Raw genomic sequence first — 17,064 nt, 5'->3', positions numbered from 1 at the left:
AGTTAACATATGCTCCTTTCTATTTATAGTACAAAAATTATATTAATTAGGAATTATATATTTTTGGTATATTTTTTAAAATGTCACATAGCCCGGTACCAATCATTTTGATACACCCTGTATATAGTATATATGGGGCACGGTGTTTCCTGCAAACACAAAACGTTTTCGACATCGTTCGCAAAAGGTTATAAAATGTTGTAAGAAAACTTAAATGTCGGGTTATAGAAAGGGTATAATCGTTTTCATAACATTAAAACACGTTTTTGATAACCTACTGCAAATATTTTAACATAATGTTATTTAAGTGTTGACAAAATATTTGGCAAAAAATGTTTGCAAAAAATAGTTTAGGGGGGGTCTATATTGAAGGGGGGGGTCTTCGAGAAATTGTTTTTACGGGGCTGACTTTAGTCTAGGCCCTATACCTACTTTTTGCTGTTTTCGCTAACTATCAGTAGGCCTATACCAATTTTCAATACCAATGATAGCGGAAAAACCATATTTGGCCCCATGTCACATAGGGGAAATTGCCCAAAGTTGTTCAAAATTGACAAAAAATGTCGCAAAATTGTGCAAATTTGTGGTCTATTTTAACAATTTGGAGGGGAGGGGGGCGTGTGGTTATTTCGAAGGACCATTATTCAGAAGGGTCATTACTCCGAATTTACAAAAAGCTCATTATTCCGAAGGGCCATTACTCCAAATGGTCATTATTCCGAAGGGTCGTTATTCCGAAGGGTCATTACTCTGAATTTAAAATAAGGTTTGTTATTCCGAAGGGTCATTAATCTGAAGGTTCGTTATTCAAAAGGGTCATTAGGGGTGGTGCATTAATTATGTGTACCCCCTGTCTGGTGAATTATAGGGGGGGGGGCAAAGATTTTTTGGCAGGCCAAGAAAAAAGGGGGGGGCAAGCATTTTTTGGCAGGACGAAAGGGGTCAAGTTCTCCAAAATCTTGCACGTGTAAGGGGGGGGCAAAGAATTTTGGCACGTCAAAGGGGGGGGGCAAAGGTTTTTGGCACGGCCAAAGGGGGGCGATTTTTGGTAGACCATTTTGAAAGCACCCTGGGAATTACTCCGAAAGGGTCGTTATTCCAAAGAGTCATTAGGCTACTCCGAATTTAAAACCAGGCTTGTTGTTCTGAAGGGTCATTATTCCGAATTTAAAACTAGGTTTGTTATTCCGAATTTAAAACTAGGCTGATTCCAAATTTAAAATTAGGCTCGTTAATATTCCGAAGGATCATTACTCCGAATTTAAAACAAGGCTCGTTATTATTCCGAAGGGTCATTATCTGAAAGTGCCAACGGACTAAGGTGAGGGATGTTGTCAAGTAGAATTTTATTTACATTTCAAGTGTTGACAATTGAAAGATTCAAGCCAGGTATACCAACTTGGTGTGGGGATTATAGGTGCTAGCGCCCTAAAAGCAACACATTTTGATGTAGGCCCTATAGGCCTATAGTACCATTTTTCAAAATTTTTATACTTTTTCAAATTTTGTCCACCTTTTTTATTTACTCATTCTTTTTGCCGCCCCTTCTTCTTCCGCCGCCCCTCTTTTTGACACCCGTTCTTCTTCCGCCGCCCCTTCTTCTTCCGCCGCCCCATTGTTCTGGCTGCCCCTGCTTTTACCCCGGGGGCCCGCCCCCAAAATACCATACCTATTTGTCGACAATCGTCAAATTTCAAGATCCGATGTAGACACTTGTCGACAAAGCAATACATCAATAAAATATTAAGTTCAGAGAAGCAATTACGCATCATCAGTATATTTGATGATGGAAAGATTATCTCGGGGGGGGGGGACTTCAATATGAAATGGCTTCAATATGAAATGGCTGGCACGTTCGCAGTAAGGGGCATTCGGTGAGAGCAAAATGTAAGAAATAGGCCTATGGGGTCATATTGGGTGAGAGCATGATTTTTGGCATTCGGTGAGAGCAAAATATAAAAAATATGGGGTCATTGGGTGAGAACATGACCTTTTTAAATGAAACCTTTGGGTGAGAGCCGAAACAGTGCCACAGAAACGTCGAACATCGAATTTCTAGTTCTAAATGGCTTCAAATTTCTTTGTTTTGTCAAAATAAGTAAAAAAATCAGTGATAAATAAAAGTTGCTTTTCAAATTGAAAAATAAGGGTCTTTGGGTGACGGATTAATTAGAAAAATAAGGGGTCTTCTGGTGACAGAGCATGTGTTCGTAAAAAAATATGGAGTCTTTGGGTGACAGCGACGCTGAAAAAAGGGGATTACGCATCACCCCCCCCCCCCCGATTATCTGCACCACTTTACGAATGAAATAGAAGACTGATGCAGTTATTCCATGGCAAATAATGGGGATGATGTTAAGCATATCTTAAGGGCATTTCGTGATCACAGCCTCATCCCCCACATTTCTCAAAAAAAGTTGAGATTTTTATACCACTGGAAACCTCTGGCTACATAATCTTTATGTACCAAAAATTTCTTGCAGATTAATTCATTTAGCCAAAATATCGTCAAATTTGAATTTCGTTACACCGTAAATTACAACAGTGGCCTAGTAGGCCTACAACAAGTCATACCTAGAATATTTTCTCAATTTGAATTTTATCCTTTCCACCCAAAATTTAAAAAAAAATCACCGTAGGCCCTATAGATCCCTGTACTAACAGTGGCCTATGGAGCAGTGCAATACACATAAATCATGCATAGGCCTAACTCACAAACGCAAAATGAATCAACTGAAATTTTGGGAATAAGCTTTTTTCCTGGATATCTACTGAAAAATGTCATAAAAAGAGGATGCTAGGATCACGAAATCCTCCTTTAAGCATTTCTCTAATTTTTTAATGATTAGTTTTTGTCGACATTTGATCCATGCTTGTCGACAATCAGGAAAATTGCTTTGTCGACAACAGCCTTGTCGACAACAGCCCTATAGGCTACGAAGAACAAGGAAGTTTACCGGAAGTGAAAATCGTGGAGGGTCATTCCTTGAATATCCCATTTTATAAGTTAGGGTGGACAAACAATAAGCATCTTATTATGCACTTCTAAGTTGTGTCAATTCGAAAAGATTTAATGTTTAAATTAATATAATTATACACAACACAATGTTTTTTGTTTGTTTTGTTTCCTTCTGCGTGACTTAGTTATATTTATTTGTCAAAAAGTTTTACGTTATTTTACACGTACCTGTAAATATTCAATCAAGCATATTCTCACCCTATATGATAATGGTGAAGTCCACAGGTAAAATGGCGATTGAGGAGTGTCCATTGAAATTGAATGCCTTTCGAATTCGTCATCTTCCGGCCTAAACTACCTGAAGGGATTCCCCAATTTAACAGCCCTGTCGCGTCTAAAGAAGACCAGAGAATCCCCATTCAAAAGTTCTTAGGAAAGAAAGAAATTAATTGCCTGGAAAGACGCTGTCATCGTGATCGAAACTAGTCAAAAATCGACACCGGCTTGCTCGTAGCGAGTTGGTCTCACAAAAGGTAAGTAGTCATGTATAAACACTTGAACTATAAACAGATAATAAACTAATATTTTCATGAAATTATTACTATAACATCAAAAATACTAAACGTGTGTAAAGTTGGCGAAAGTACAGCAAGCCTGAGCATGCCGACTGAACCCAAGAAGAAGACGAAAAGAATTTCTAAATCTAATGTGACACTGACAGTAACAAAATTCCTAACCTAATGTGACAGTATAAATTAATTAAATCATGATAATAATAAATGTGACAGTAACAGTAAATGCTCATTGCTCAGTCTCATCAAGAGAAACTTGTGGTAGCGAGTCCGGTGTATTTTGGATTTCTTCAACTAACCCCAACAAATTTGGTACGGTATCGCTGGAAAGAGCATCAAAAAAGAAAGAATGTTGAAAACCCCAGCTCAATAGACCAAGTATATTATATAGGGAGAAAGCCCATTTTCCCTTTTGATGATGACACATTTTTGTCTGTTAACTTCTGGTAGATATGAATGATTAATGAAATGTTGGAAACATGCAGCATCCAATCAATAACACAGTAAAATAGCATGTCATAAATGTGGCTACCGCACGAATCCGCGGATGAATCTGCCAGTAAACTTTACAAAAATGTCTTAAAAACACACCAAAGATTCATTAAATCACCTGAACAAAAATGCAATCTTAATACTTTATGAGTAATTTACACGATTTTTATGTTAAAATGTAGTAAAAATGTACCGAAATTCACGCTACAAGAAACAGGAATTTTGTGATCAAATGATGTCTTGTGTGGTATGACTGGAAAGATCGCAAAATTTTGCTTTAGTTAATGACATAAAATAATAAATATTCATGAGTTGGGCGAGAATATACGAGTTAAAACAAGATACCATCATGCCATGCTATAGCAGACGAAAAATGGCGTTACCAAGTCACTTGGTCAGCGGAAAATTGCTCTGTGGAGCACCAACTTTGGATCATAATTTCACACTTTTCAGCATTGTATTCTTTCCCAAATTGGACATGTATGCTGAGATTATTATTTTTTCTCTTAGGAAATGAATCCAATCTGTATACATTTAGAGTTGCAGAAGGTTCATAAACGGTAAGATTTCGGGACGTAGTTTCTACCAACGCACTGAAGGGTCTATTGTTCTATTGTGTCCGATTTGAGCGCTGACATACATGTATTGGAAAATGTTGCCAATCAATATTCATGAAGTCGTGCGATCGACACCTACAGCTGTTCAATTGGGCGACTTTATTGTTAGGTGATTTTATTCATACATTGGGCGTATCGAGCTGCATCGGTTGGTCCGCAATTATATTTAATATAGTATTATAGGCCTACAAGTATGATTTGCTTTGCTTTATTGATTGATTCAGAAATATTATGGCTATATGCTTCTCGAGTTATTAGCAAATATGTCACATTTGAGGTCCTATATAAGCGGTAAATTATTATATGGTAGGCCTATACATAATAAAACACGATGTGGACCGCGGCTAATGTCCTTAAAAATACTACAGTAGGAGCGAAATGAACAAAATATACATGCGTTAATATGGAGTATATCATAATTACTTCAAATCCTTATATAGGCCTATTGGCAAACAATATAGACAACTTACTTGTGTAGATTATTGTACCCGCCACACACAGCGCACAATTTGCCCATGCTGCTGATCTGTCCGTAGCGAAATGGTAGAGCAAAGCGTGTCCACTGAGTATAATCAAATGAGCGCCCAAACCAATTTGGGCGCTCCAATAGGTTTGTATTGTAGGTGAACCTCTGTTTTGTGTGCATGCGACAACTCACGCACACCCTTGGGATGGACTACTGTCTGTTCAATTAGCTTAGATTCTTGAATTTTTAAGATATTTGAAAAAATACAAAATTGTGGTCAAAGTCATCAAAGAAAAGTGTTAGCACAGCCTTAGACCTAACGTGATTTATACTTTTCAAATTCTAAAGTTCAATTTAAAACCCCATTTCTTTTCAATTTTGGTCTTTTCCGCGATATTTTTATAACAAGCCGTGAGAACGCCGGGTACCATAAACTTTTTGAATCAATCCATTTAGAGCAATGGGGACGAATGTCATAATGCGCTGAGTTTTTATTCGACCATCCGCATCAAGAAGTATTGTCCAGCAAAATAGCTATATTTGCCAGAATGCCTATTTGTGTTGAAATCCTACTGTTAAAACATTACGTTATTATTAAATAGGCCCAGCTTATACAAATACATTCCTTGCGTGTTTATTTGTTTAACTAAGTTTTCTAAAATAGGCCCAGCTTATATAAATACATTCCTTGCGTATTTATTTGTTTATTTATTTATTTATTTTGCGAATGGGTCTGAGAAGGTGTAGGCCTATTAGGCCTATTATAAATTGTTGAATATATACAAACTATGAGAAGGACATTTGGAAACAAAAGAACTTTTGTACAAGAAAATATTATTTAAAACAATCAGGTTACAGAAAACAATTCTTGTACAGTCACTGTATCTGAAAATGTCAAGCGAATGCTGATATTCTTGGGAAGGAATGATGGTATTAAACAAAACTCAATTTACATTGTAAACCAGTTGAAATAAGAACGAAATCCATAATTTTAATGTCATTGTTTAGGAAAAAATAATGCTCAGAATAATGTTATGCATAAAACATAATCGCGCCATATAATTTCGTGTAACAAAACCGGTGGACCATCATCACCTATAGAACCTATCCAAGAACCGGAACAGTATAACAATTGAAATGGCAGGACAGATTGGTGGACAGATTGTTTTGCTAAATTGGATAGGGTCTATGCCCTAAGTTGAGAATGGACCGTCCCACTCGATTTGTAAAAAGGTCGCGAACCCTTTCGGTGGACCCAAGTGACTGCCTAAAATGAGGCAAAATTGAAAAGAAATGGGGTTTTAAATTGAACTTGGGAATTTGAAAAGTATAAATCACGTTGGGTCTAAGGCTGTGCTAACACTTTTCTTTGATGACTTTGGCCGCAATTTTTTATTTTTTCAAATATCTTAAAAATTAAAGAATCTAAGCTAATTGAACAGACAGTAGTACATCTCGTACCTCTCGTTCGTATAGGCGCTTTCACGTGACTTTCGTTTCATCACTTATTGACAGTAGCCTGCATATTATAGCGTTAATACGCTGTCAGGTCAGTTACCGATTTAATGGCCGGCGGAAGCCCTTTGTCTCGAACAAAAGGTACCTCTCGATGAATAGCATGTTGGGAACTCCAATTGGCACAAAGGAACAATAGGCGTTGCATAATCTATTTCCTCTCCTTTCTATATAAGCTCCTTGGTTTCTACACAGTGACAGATACAAATTATAAAATACCATGTCGCTCTCCACAAAAGAATGTCAACTCAAAGGTCATAAAACACCAATTTGGTGTTTTCTGCTCCTTGTATGCATGCGTCTTACAAACAATGGCTGTGCGCAATGTGTGCCAGCATGTGCAACTATGCGTGCGCGTGCGTAACACGGAAGTGAACCCACCCATGCCAACTCACTCATGATTGGTTAGTATTTTAATTACGGTATTGTATCCCAAGTAAGGCTCTCATTTTCGGGAAATTCGGCTCCCGGGTACCCGAACTTTTTTTCGAGCGGGTACCGGGTACCCGAAATTGAAAAAAAACAAAAAAAATTTTTTTTAAAGTTTTTTTTCTGGACCTAGACCTAAATGCTAGGATCATGATTGACCTATAAAAAAAAAAAATTGAATTTTGCACATTGTTTTGTGTTTTTAATCTGAAAATTGATACATAGTTTTCATGTCATACTCTATTAATGATATCAAAATGCATTCATTTTTTAAAAATTTGGTACCGGGCAGGGAATTTCCTGCCGGGTAATAGGATTATCGGCGGGACTCAATTCCCGGGACTCACTCAGAGCCTTAATCCCAAGGTTATGCGTTTGTGTTGTACATAAGTGTACATTGCTGAACAGCTAGCAATGCACATTAATTCAATATGTCCCTGGCTGTTCAATAGAAGCAACAGTACCGGCAATTGAAATGTACAAATTTATCCAGCTTTGAATAACAAGAAATTTAGGGTCTCATGTACTTAGTTTCCGCAGCTTGCTTTTCTGAAAAGCTGCCGCAGGCGGCAAAGCCCTGGTCATTTATTTCAGTAAAGCTTTATTTTGAAAAGCTCTATTGATGCAGTTCATATCCCTGTCTCTGTTTTCAAGTTATGAAACTTACATGTAACAAGTTCAATAGTTAACAGTTGACAGTTGTGTTTTTGTGTGTAATTTTTGATATTTTTGTAACTACCTTAGAGGCCATTATTTGCCTTCATTTAGTGTGTCAAAAGGGGCCTGAAAACGCTAGAATCCAGGAGCTTTGCCCCCTGGTCCCCCACCGTAAGCGGACCAAAATAAAATTGTTAAAGGAGAATTTTTTGATATTTTGAGGATATTTTGATGTCCATAAATGATTTGTAAATTTAACATTTTAAAAAAGAACAACAATTTGGGGGCTAAAAATAGAGAAATTAAACATGTATGCAAGCTAGTGTTTTGGATGTAAATTATGATGTCATTGCATGGGCGTCAATCTGAGGGGGAATGTGTCCCCCCACATTTCGCCAAAATTACCAGTGTATGTTACTTGCTTACTAACTTACTTACTAACTTACTTACTGAGTATACCTTTTGGTCTGAAATGGGCATATCTTTAAATGCCACAAAGGTATGAAGTGGTGTCAAATGAAAGAGGAAGAAGTAAAGAATATAATAACAATATTTTCCCACCCGGGGGTGGCACGCATACCACAATATAGTGCCGAAGCCACATGGTACTGAAGCTATGGTGCGGTAAATGCTCTATTTGTTCTTTTCAGCCACTTTTTGACAATCAGGCCGAATGTCCCCCCCCCCACATTTCAAGCTGGATTGGCGCTAATGTATTCTCAATCAAACTATAGTAGCAATATATGACAACGATGTATTTGCCATTTTAGTCCCGGTCAAACTGTACAAGCTGTGAAGGGATTGCATGTGCAGTTTGTGCACTGAATAATTCACACTGCTCATGGCCACTCACTGACATACCTATATTACTAGCGTATAGCATATTAAAGCAGGCAGGCCGGTGGCTCAGGTGTATGTGAAAATAAGGGGCCTTGCTACATGTAGTATATATAGTTTGCCAGGAGAGAATGCTAGTCCGGGATGATAGCTGGAGTCATTGCAAAATAACATCATAACAATATTTTGCCACCATATGACTTATTTTATATAAAATATCTTGGAATTGCGTGCACACTCTGGCATGCTTATAAAGTCAGTAATGTATGAACACATTTGGCAGGCATTTTTGTGATCAATTTATCAAGATGCTACAATGCATACATTGTATGTCTATCAGCATTTTACAAGGAATTACATTGTAACAGGGTTGCCAAAAGATTTCGGCCCGAATCGCGGGTCAAATAATCGAAAAGTCACCCAATTTTTCTCTTTAACATTAGTTTCTATGGGGCATGAAACTATCAGAAATCGCGGGAACCAATGTTGAAAAGTCGCCCAAATTATTTCTTAACCATTGGTTTCTATGGGATAGGAAATTGAAAAATCTTTAAAAGTCGCCCAATTGGGCTACCAAATCGCGGCTTTGGAAACCTGGGAATTAAATGAAGACTGCCCAAGATGTCTGCTGCCCTCTATGCATTGAATTCTTGGTCCTTAGCCTCAAAAATTTCCTGATAAAAAAAATTATAAAAATTAATATTCAACACAAATGTATGCTGCCACCATGCTAGTACCGTACCACAGTGTTAACATCCTTGAAATAATGACAACGTTGCATCTCATTTCCTGTCATAAGGACTGTCATGCAGGTAGAATGATCTGATGATGACATAACCTTATCCTCTCCCTTGTCATACAATAGCATCTGATAATATAAACAAAAATAGGTGAGCTCACTCTTAGATCCTCCAGGGTGTGCAATAAAAGACCCTGGATGATGGCTGCAAAATCATTGATTTCTGTGGCTTATATTTACAGTAAGATTGTAGCTAGAAGCAGGATAGGATTGCAAATGGTGAACTTGTGCAAGCTGTGGTCAACGCCGGGGGTCAACGTGATCCCCGAGTTGTTTGGTTGGCATTCGTTGTGACCAAGGAGGCTATGGGTTTTCAGGTGAAAAAGTTTGCAACCCCCTACACACACAAAGTTAGTATCAAATGAAAGATAATGACAATAGAATCATCACACTTTTTTAATTTTTTGAATCGGATAAAATTTGACCAAGTTATGGCCAAAACTTGCACGACAAAATGATAACGAAATGAGGACAATTATCTCCATAGGCCATGGTGTACTGTATTTGGCCAAATATGGCCTAATAATAGCGTTGAAATTACACATTTTCATTCACCATTTTCTTATTTTACATCATATCAACTTGATTTTTTCAACATATTAAGTTTGTATTGAGGCAAATCTGAAATTGCAAAAAAATTTCAAAAATATTAATAACGACTGGTCTTTTGTTGTCATGGAAACCAATCGAGTTTTAACCAAAATACGTAAAAATAACCAAAAAACATGATCCTAATTTTTAAGAAGATCAGAATGCATGAAATGTATATTTGTGTACTCAATCAATTTAATTTAAACTGAACATAGCCAAAATACATGATTTTAAACATACCTTTTCAATGGTTTCCAAGGTAACAGTTGATTGTCCATAGCAACAAGGGAAAATAGCTTTATTTTTTTACCGCCATTTTGTTTGAGTGGTTTTTTTAAAAATAAATTTGCAGGGTGGTATTATGTTTAATATCATATATATAAAATTAAGTAGCACATAATGTATGATAAATGACATTATGATATTAAAAAAATACATATTTTACCTAGCAACAGGACATTTTACATAGCAACAGAATATTCTTTCATAGCAATGGGATATATTTATACCATAGCAACAAGTACTTTCAAAGATAAATAATTGTTATCTACACTAAAACAAAGCTGCTGAACATAGGTATATTATTGAAATTTTTTTAATATGACTTGCAATAATAATAATGTATGTTATAATTGCCCCCCCCTCCAAAAAAAACAAACAAATTTAAAAAATAAAATAAACAAGAAATGTCTTTAAAAAAGACAATGCCTCCAAGATACCAGTGGGCACCTTTTGTTATTAGTTAAGGAGACACTTATAATGCTAGCTTTAAGGTAACGCTATTGGATATAGATTTTTGTCTGATTGAAATATGTGAGTCCATTCTCTCCTGATTACAAGACTGAAAATTTTATTTTAATCGGATATTCGGTTACCAAAATATATGGCCTGTCAAAATGGCGCTTGAAACCAAGAAGTTGGCAACAAATTTCTTTTATTTTTGATATGCAATGATGTCAGGTAGGCCTTATTTTCTAATTATATATGCAAGAATTGTACAAAGTAGAATGTTCAGATCGGCTACAAAATAAGATATAAAACCCATGAATGCCTTTTTCCATGCAAATTTCCATTTGCATAATTAATTAGGGCCCTAATCAACTTTTCTAATAAGTGGCCCAAATTAATTATGCAAATTGAAATTTGCCAAAACTTTCTAACCGTAATTTTGTAGTAGGTCTACAGTGTGTGTTCTACCCATGTACCATGCCTCAGTAGGCCTACTATAGCTCTTTTAATTGTATCTGAAATCTTTACTTTGCATAATTCATACATGTAATTAGAAAATCATCTGGCAACTGGACTTGTCAAAAATATAGAAAATAAAAAGAAAGTTGTTGCCAATTTTTTGTTTTGGGTTCGCACCATTTTGACAGGCCATATCTCAAGAACCGAATGTAATCTACAGGGCATAAGCTTTAACATATTATTTAAATAGAAAGAAAATCTAAATTTGTGCATTAGCCAATAGGGCCACGGTCACCTAAAGCCATCTTGCAATCTTGCAGATAAATCTGATGTATGAAATAAGACCTTCAAACTTTCAGATATGAAGAGTTCCAGATGCAGGCAGCCGTTTCTGTTTTTTAAATGCATATATGCCTAAGTTGTATCAAGAGTCATTTCTCGTGGATTTTTTGACTTAAAATTACGATTGTAACGTTTCAGATTTTTTTAATGCTTGTTTATTATATTTTGTATTCAGGACTAAAATAATATTAATATTATTATATTTAGGGGGGTCTTTTTATAGGTCATTACTCTTTTGTATGTGTAATTGAATAAAAAATCAAAAACATTATTGTTTTGTTTTGTTTCCTTCATTTGTGCTTTGTCTTGCATCGAAAGGGCCAATATCAACACCTTGTTTGTAAGAAGTATTGTGTGGGGAAAGATGATTCTTGCATTTTATTTTTTATTTTTATCTTAACAAACAAAAAGCAAATTTCTCAGTCAAAGTCTTGAAACGGTCATGGGTATGCATACACAAATATTGCAACAGTACTCAGTAGAACATAAAACACAACCACGCATGGGAATTGGGGAAGCAAATACTTTACAGCTCAACTTACCGTACTTTGCCTACATTCGACCTTGAATGATTTTTGAGTTGACACATTCATGAAAATAACTATAGATACTTGACAAGACCATTAGTAGCCCAGTTCTGAACCTTTTCATTGATCATTCATAACAATAGGTATCTGATGGATCAGTGAAGATAAGAAGGGATTATAATATATCCGTAACCTTGATATTATAGTACATCTCGAGGAAAAAGTGCAATGGACATGTTTTCATTTTATGAAAATTGAGTATTTAACCCAAAAATGAAAATGGAACAATTTATTGGAAATCTGTTTTAACAGATTTTTTGGACATCTTTTTCTGCACTGTATTATACCTAAATTAAGAAATTTGATAAATATTCAAAGAAAATATAGGTCATCCAAAAAAATTGTGATTTTTACACATTTTGGGGCAAAAAAGGAAAAATAAGCAAAAATATCAAAATCTGTCTAACAGTTTCATTCATCAAGTCATAACAAACGGCCTACATGCTTAATTTCTAATAAAATATTGAAATTGTGAAAAATATAGGTATTTATTGATTTTCATGTTTTTTCTTGCAAATATGCTAATAATATGCAAATTATGAAATTGCAAAATAAAGTTTCTACATAGCATACATCTTTCAAGTATGATGTTCAAAATGACAGACATCAAAAAGAGATTCGATGAAATGTAAAGGTGTAGTAACAATTTTGGAATGGACTGTCTGGTTAGGCAAAGTATGGTAAGTTGAGCTGTAAAACGAATTATTCCGAATTATATCAACGCAATAAAATTGCAATACTTTAGTACATGTATTTGAACAGCAATGCCGGGCAGCAATGAAGCCGGCCATAGGCGCGGCTAGGCGTATCATACCATACATTGCAGTTCAAATGCATCGGATCATGATTGTGGCCTAGTCGAGCCTAGCATGCATGCCAGTCGGTCTGCTGACTCGCCGTGGCACAAAAATACCTCCAATTTTGCACAAAACAATCCATGATGTCAAATTATCACATCCAAAGTGTCGCCATGAACGTCAGCTTCAACTTCTCCAGCCAAAGTTTTTGCATTAATAATCAGGTTTCATGTAATCATGAAATTAAACCTTGTTTGAGGTGTATTCCCATTGCCACAGCATAGCGGTTTTCCAACTTGTCTTCAACGATAAAGCTGCTGACCACACCGAAGGCATTGAGCTGCTGATGAGCGCTGAGGCTACAACCTATAATTAAAGACCGAATTAAAAAAGACTAGTTTGCGTCTGACGTCATGACAAAAGCGCGCCGTGATTGGTTGCTGACCTGCGCAGTATGGCATTTTTGGTCTGGTTTACAGGACGGCATACGCAAGCTAGTCTTTTTAATTCGGTCTTCAATTATACAACATATGAGTTTGAAAATATTCTAATGCATAATTCATTAACTTGATAGACCACGCCATTGGCGCCACGTGCTAAGCGTTTCTAGAATCCCTATAGAATAAGATTAATTTTAATGCTAATTTATTGCACATGCTGAGGAAGCGTGATTACCTTTTGAACATTCGGAAATGGCGAGAGGCGACTGTATGTATGGCGCAAAGAGGTGGGGGATATATATTGGGCTCTCGATATTGGGCGGAAATTAGAGTACTTGTCAGAATATAAATTTGTACAATCGGCCTACATGCCGCGCAATGTGCGGCATTTTAGGTGTAAATTTCAAAGCATACTACCTCCTGCGGAGGCAGAAAAAGGGACTAATAGAATAATAAAACATTTTGGTTTGCATGGCTTTGTATCCAATTATTTTTCTTAAGCTTCACTCATTCACCTGTTCTACCCCTGACTACTCCAGGGCCCTTTATTTCCTTGAGGGCCCTTAATCCCTTATCCTGCCATATGTACCCCCCCTCCACATCACAGCTGTTGCATCTATTATTTCTGCTTTACAAGCCCCTCACACACATTAAAAACACCTATAAATGACAATGGAACAGTCTAAAGTAACCTCAACTAAATGTATGAATGGGCTATACCATTATGCATTATAGGTATATATTTATATTGATGCTACAAGTACAGCACTATAAATTACACTCAAAACTTATATTTTCCTCTGAAATAGTTAAAAAGTTACACATTTACTTCAGATAAATGATTATAATCTTTTATTTGCAGTTATAATTCAATTTTGGGGTTTTATTGGAAAGCTACTTAAGCCCTCTGGCCAGCTCAATTCAGCCCGTCAACTCTGCAGGCATCAATGAGCCAGCTCATGCCCACTTGCCCAGTGGTGTGGCCTGTTGTGAAAAACCCCCGGTGGGGTCACTCCCGGGCAGGGGGGACGCGTAGGACCGTTACCACAAGTACAAATTACCCCCTTTTGCAGTCGATTTCAAGGACAATCATGAAATTTTACCCCCTTTTTTACTACAAAACAAGGACAAACTGGTACTCTGAAACACCCCTATTTTGTAGATTCCGAGGACACATTTGCAATTTTGACCCTATTTCAACATTTCAAGGAAGGGTTTTTAGGCCTATGAATGTTTTTTTTTCTTCAGTAATTAACAAGGGCATCACAGGATTCAAGTACTAGTACCCCCTTGCATATAAATCAGAACCGAGAACAATACTGATCACGGGATGGTACAAAGTAGGAAACCAAATTTATTCCTGTGATTTATTTATCTGGCCATGGGATCCGGAGAAAATAATAAGAACCCCCTTTTTTTTCAATTTCGCAGACATTTGTGCAATAAAACACCCCTATTTTTCCAATTTCACGGACAATTTTGTCCGCGGACAAGCCCTAAAAATGACCCCTTTTTCCTTGATTTTGGTAACGATCGTGCCGTCAGTATTGCAAGTGGAGTGGCCCCACCGGGGAAAAACCAAGACATGTACAGATACTTTTTCATTTCCAGGGGCCATTTTATCACCTACAACCTCAAGATTTTAACCTGAGATACCTTAATTTACATCATACTTTAATATTCTAAATGTCTTTTAAATCAAATGTGTTGTTTACATGCCCAAAATATTGTACCTACTTTTGGGGATTCTCAGCTTGGCTTGTGGATGTCCTACAAATTTCAGACAAGCTCCAGGGTATAGCTTGAAGCCTCCACAATAAAATAGTAAGTCTCATTAACTGTCAATCAGCTCCAGTTGCCCTGGAAATGACCTACAGAGTTGGTAGTTTCTTTCTTTTGCAAAAATTTTGAGGTCAAGAATGCCTTATAAGGCCTTTTTCTAGTGAGCAATTGACAAGTGGGCTGGACTGACTGGGTTTCATTCATAAGGCTGTGGCTTGTTTATACAGCAATGTTTCTATAAAGTGATTGCAGAAATCAATGATAGACACTGTAAGGATTACAAAAAGGTATAACATGTCTGAAAAAAAAATCTTTTTAAGGGAAAAACACTTGTTTGAATCTGTGATTTTTGTGTGGAAAGTGAGAGCTGTGTGTGTGTGTGTGTCTTCAGTTCGAGGTCATCACACTGAAACCCCTACAGTGAGATAAATAAAGTAGTACCTTTCTATAATTATGTAAAGTTGTGTTTGCCCTTTAAAATCCCATGGTGCATATCCAGAGGATGAATCCATTAACCTTTTCGGTAAATTCCATAAGCCTTTGCGAGTACACCTGAGATCTTCGCTGATGCGCACATCGTTTATCGAACATCGTTACTGCGCATTGCAAGTTGGCGTGACATCGAATAACGACATTGCTGGTGTACCCGCAAAGGCTTACGGGATTTACCGAAAAGGTCAATTCAATACCTTCCCATGATGCTCCATGATTTCAAAATTTCCTGTTCATAGCAACACCACACGGTCTGCTTTAAGTGAACATGGGAAAATTTAACTACAGAGGCATTGGTCATTATTTAGGGATATAAATTTTGTTAAAATTTAATTGGAAAATATTCATGCATTGAAGAAAAAAATCTCCTGTTCTACAGGCAGTCTGACCTTTCAAGTAGGGTCGGTTGGTCATTATTTTTTAGCAATAAAAATCACCAAAATCTGTAAAGGATGCAATTTTTCTCTTCACTGTACATCAGTGCTCAAATATACATTTTGCAGCAGATTTTACATTTTTACATTGAATACAGCAAAATGTCCATCAAACTTAATCCACTGTTGGTCCCAAAATGGCTGATTTTACATGCATACAGGATTTTTGTTGCAAAATACCAGAATTTGAATTTGGTTTAAGGTGTCCTTGTACTGAGTAAATCATATATTATACTACATTGACTCAATAACATACATTTCCATGGTTTCTTTGCACTTCATGTTTGATGACTCTCTACATTAGAATGAAAGGCCTGTCCTACTGGTTAGAGATCCGAGACGTAATGATTTTGAGACTGAAATAAAGCTGTGATGATATTTGCCCAGTGTTTTGGGAGTTGATACAAGTAATGGGCTATTCTAGGTGAAATCCACACTCCCCCTGTGGAAGATTTTGGAAATATCTTCACAGGGGGAGTATGTTATTCAAATGTAATTGGTCAGGGTTAATCATTTTGAAACCCATACCCCCTTGTATTATGGCTTTACCTATATCTTCCACAACTGGAGTGAGTATTTGAAATGGAAGTTACCCAATTGTCTATTCTAAAGACTGCACAAAAAGTAACGCAGCTGTTATAAATATGCCTATAGCGTCAGAACTAATGATTGTGTTCACAAAATTTCAACATAGAGAGAAGGGTGATTTTTTTACACGCATTTTGATACCCCATTCGTCCAATTTTGTTCAATGTTAACAACACAGCTGTGTTTTTAAAGAAAAATACCCAAATTTAAAAGTTGCAGCTATTTGTCTTGATTTGAAGTCAGCGCGAAGATAAATGGAGGGTTTACGTGCCACAATGCTTGCCGTAATAACCATTGATCGTTGTAAACTGCAACTTTTAAATTCAGGTATTTTTCTTTAAAAGCACTAAGTGTGTTGTTAATATTGAACAACATTTGACAAATGGGGTATCAAAATGGGCGTAAATAAATCATTCTTCATTCTATGTGGAAATATTGTGGAAACAATAATTATCAGTTCTTCAGGCGTATTTATAACAG

The 17,064-nt window shown here is 36.5% G+C and overlaps 1 protein-coding gene across 1 annotated transcript in view; it reads left to right on the top strand.

Annotated features, from left to right (window-relative positions):
* The first annotated feature begins 3,234 nt into the window (after positions 1-3,234).
* Positions 3,235-17,064, top strand: part of LOC140156748 (protein kinase C iota type-like) — a 135,428-nt gene continuing 121,598 nt past the window's right edge. The window contains exon 1 of the mRNA XM_072179699.1: positions 3,235-3,492. The gene's annotated coding sequence lies outside the window, so the exon portion shown is untranslated. The remainder of the gene's footprint in view (positions 3,493-17,064) is intronic.

Source organism: Amphiura filiformis, chromosome 7 (assembly GCF_039555335.1).
Source record: "Amphiura filiformis chromosome 7, Afil_fr2py, whole genome shotgun sequence".
NCBI lineage: Eukaryota > Metazoa > Echinodermata > Ophiuroidea > Amphilepidida > Amphiuridae > Amphiura > Amphiura filiformis.
This window is presented reverse-complemented; position numbering and strand designations above follow the sequence as displayed.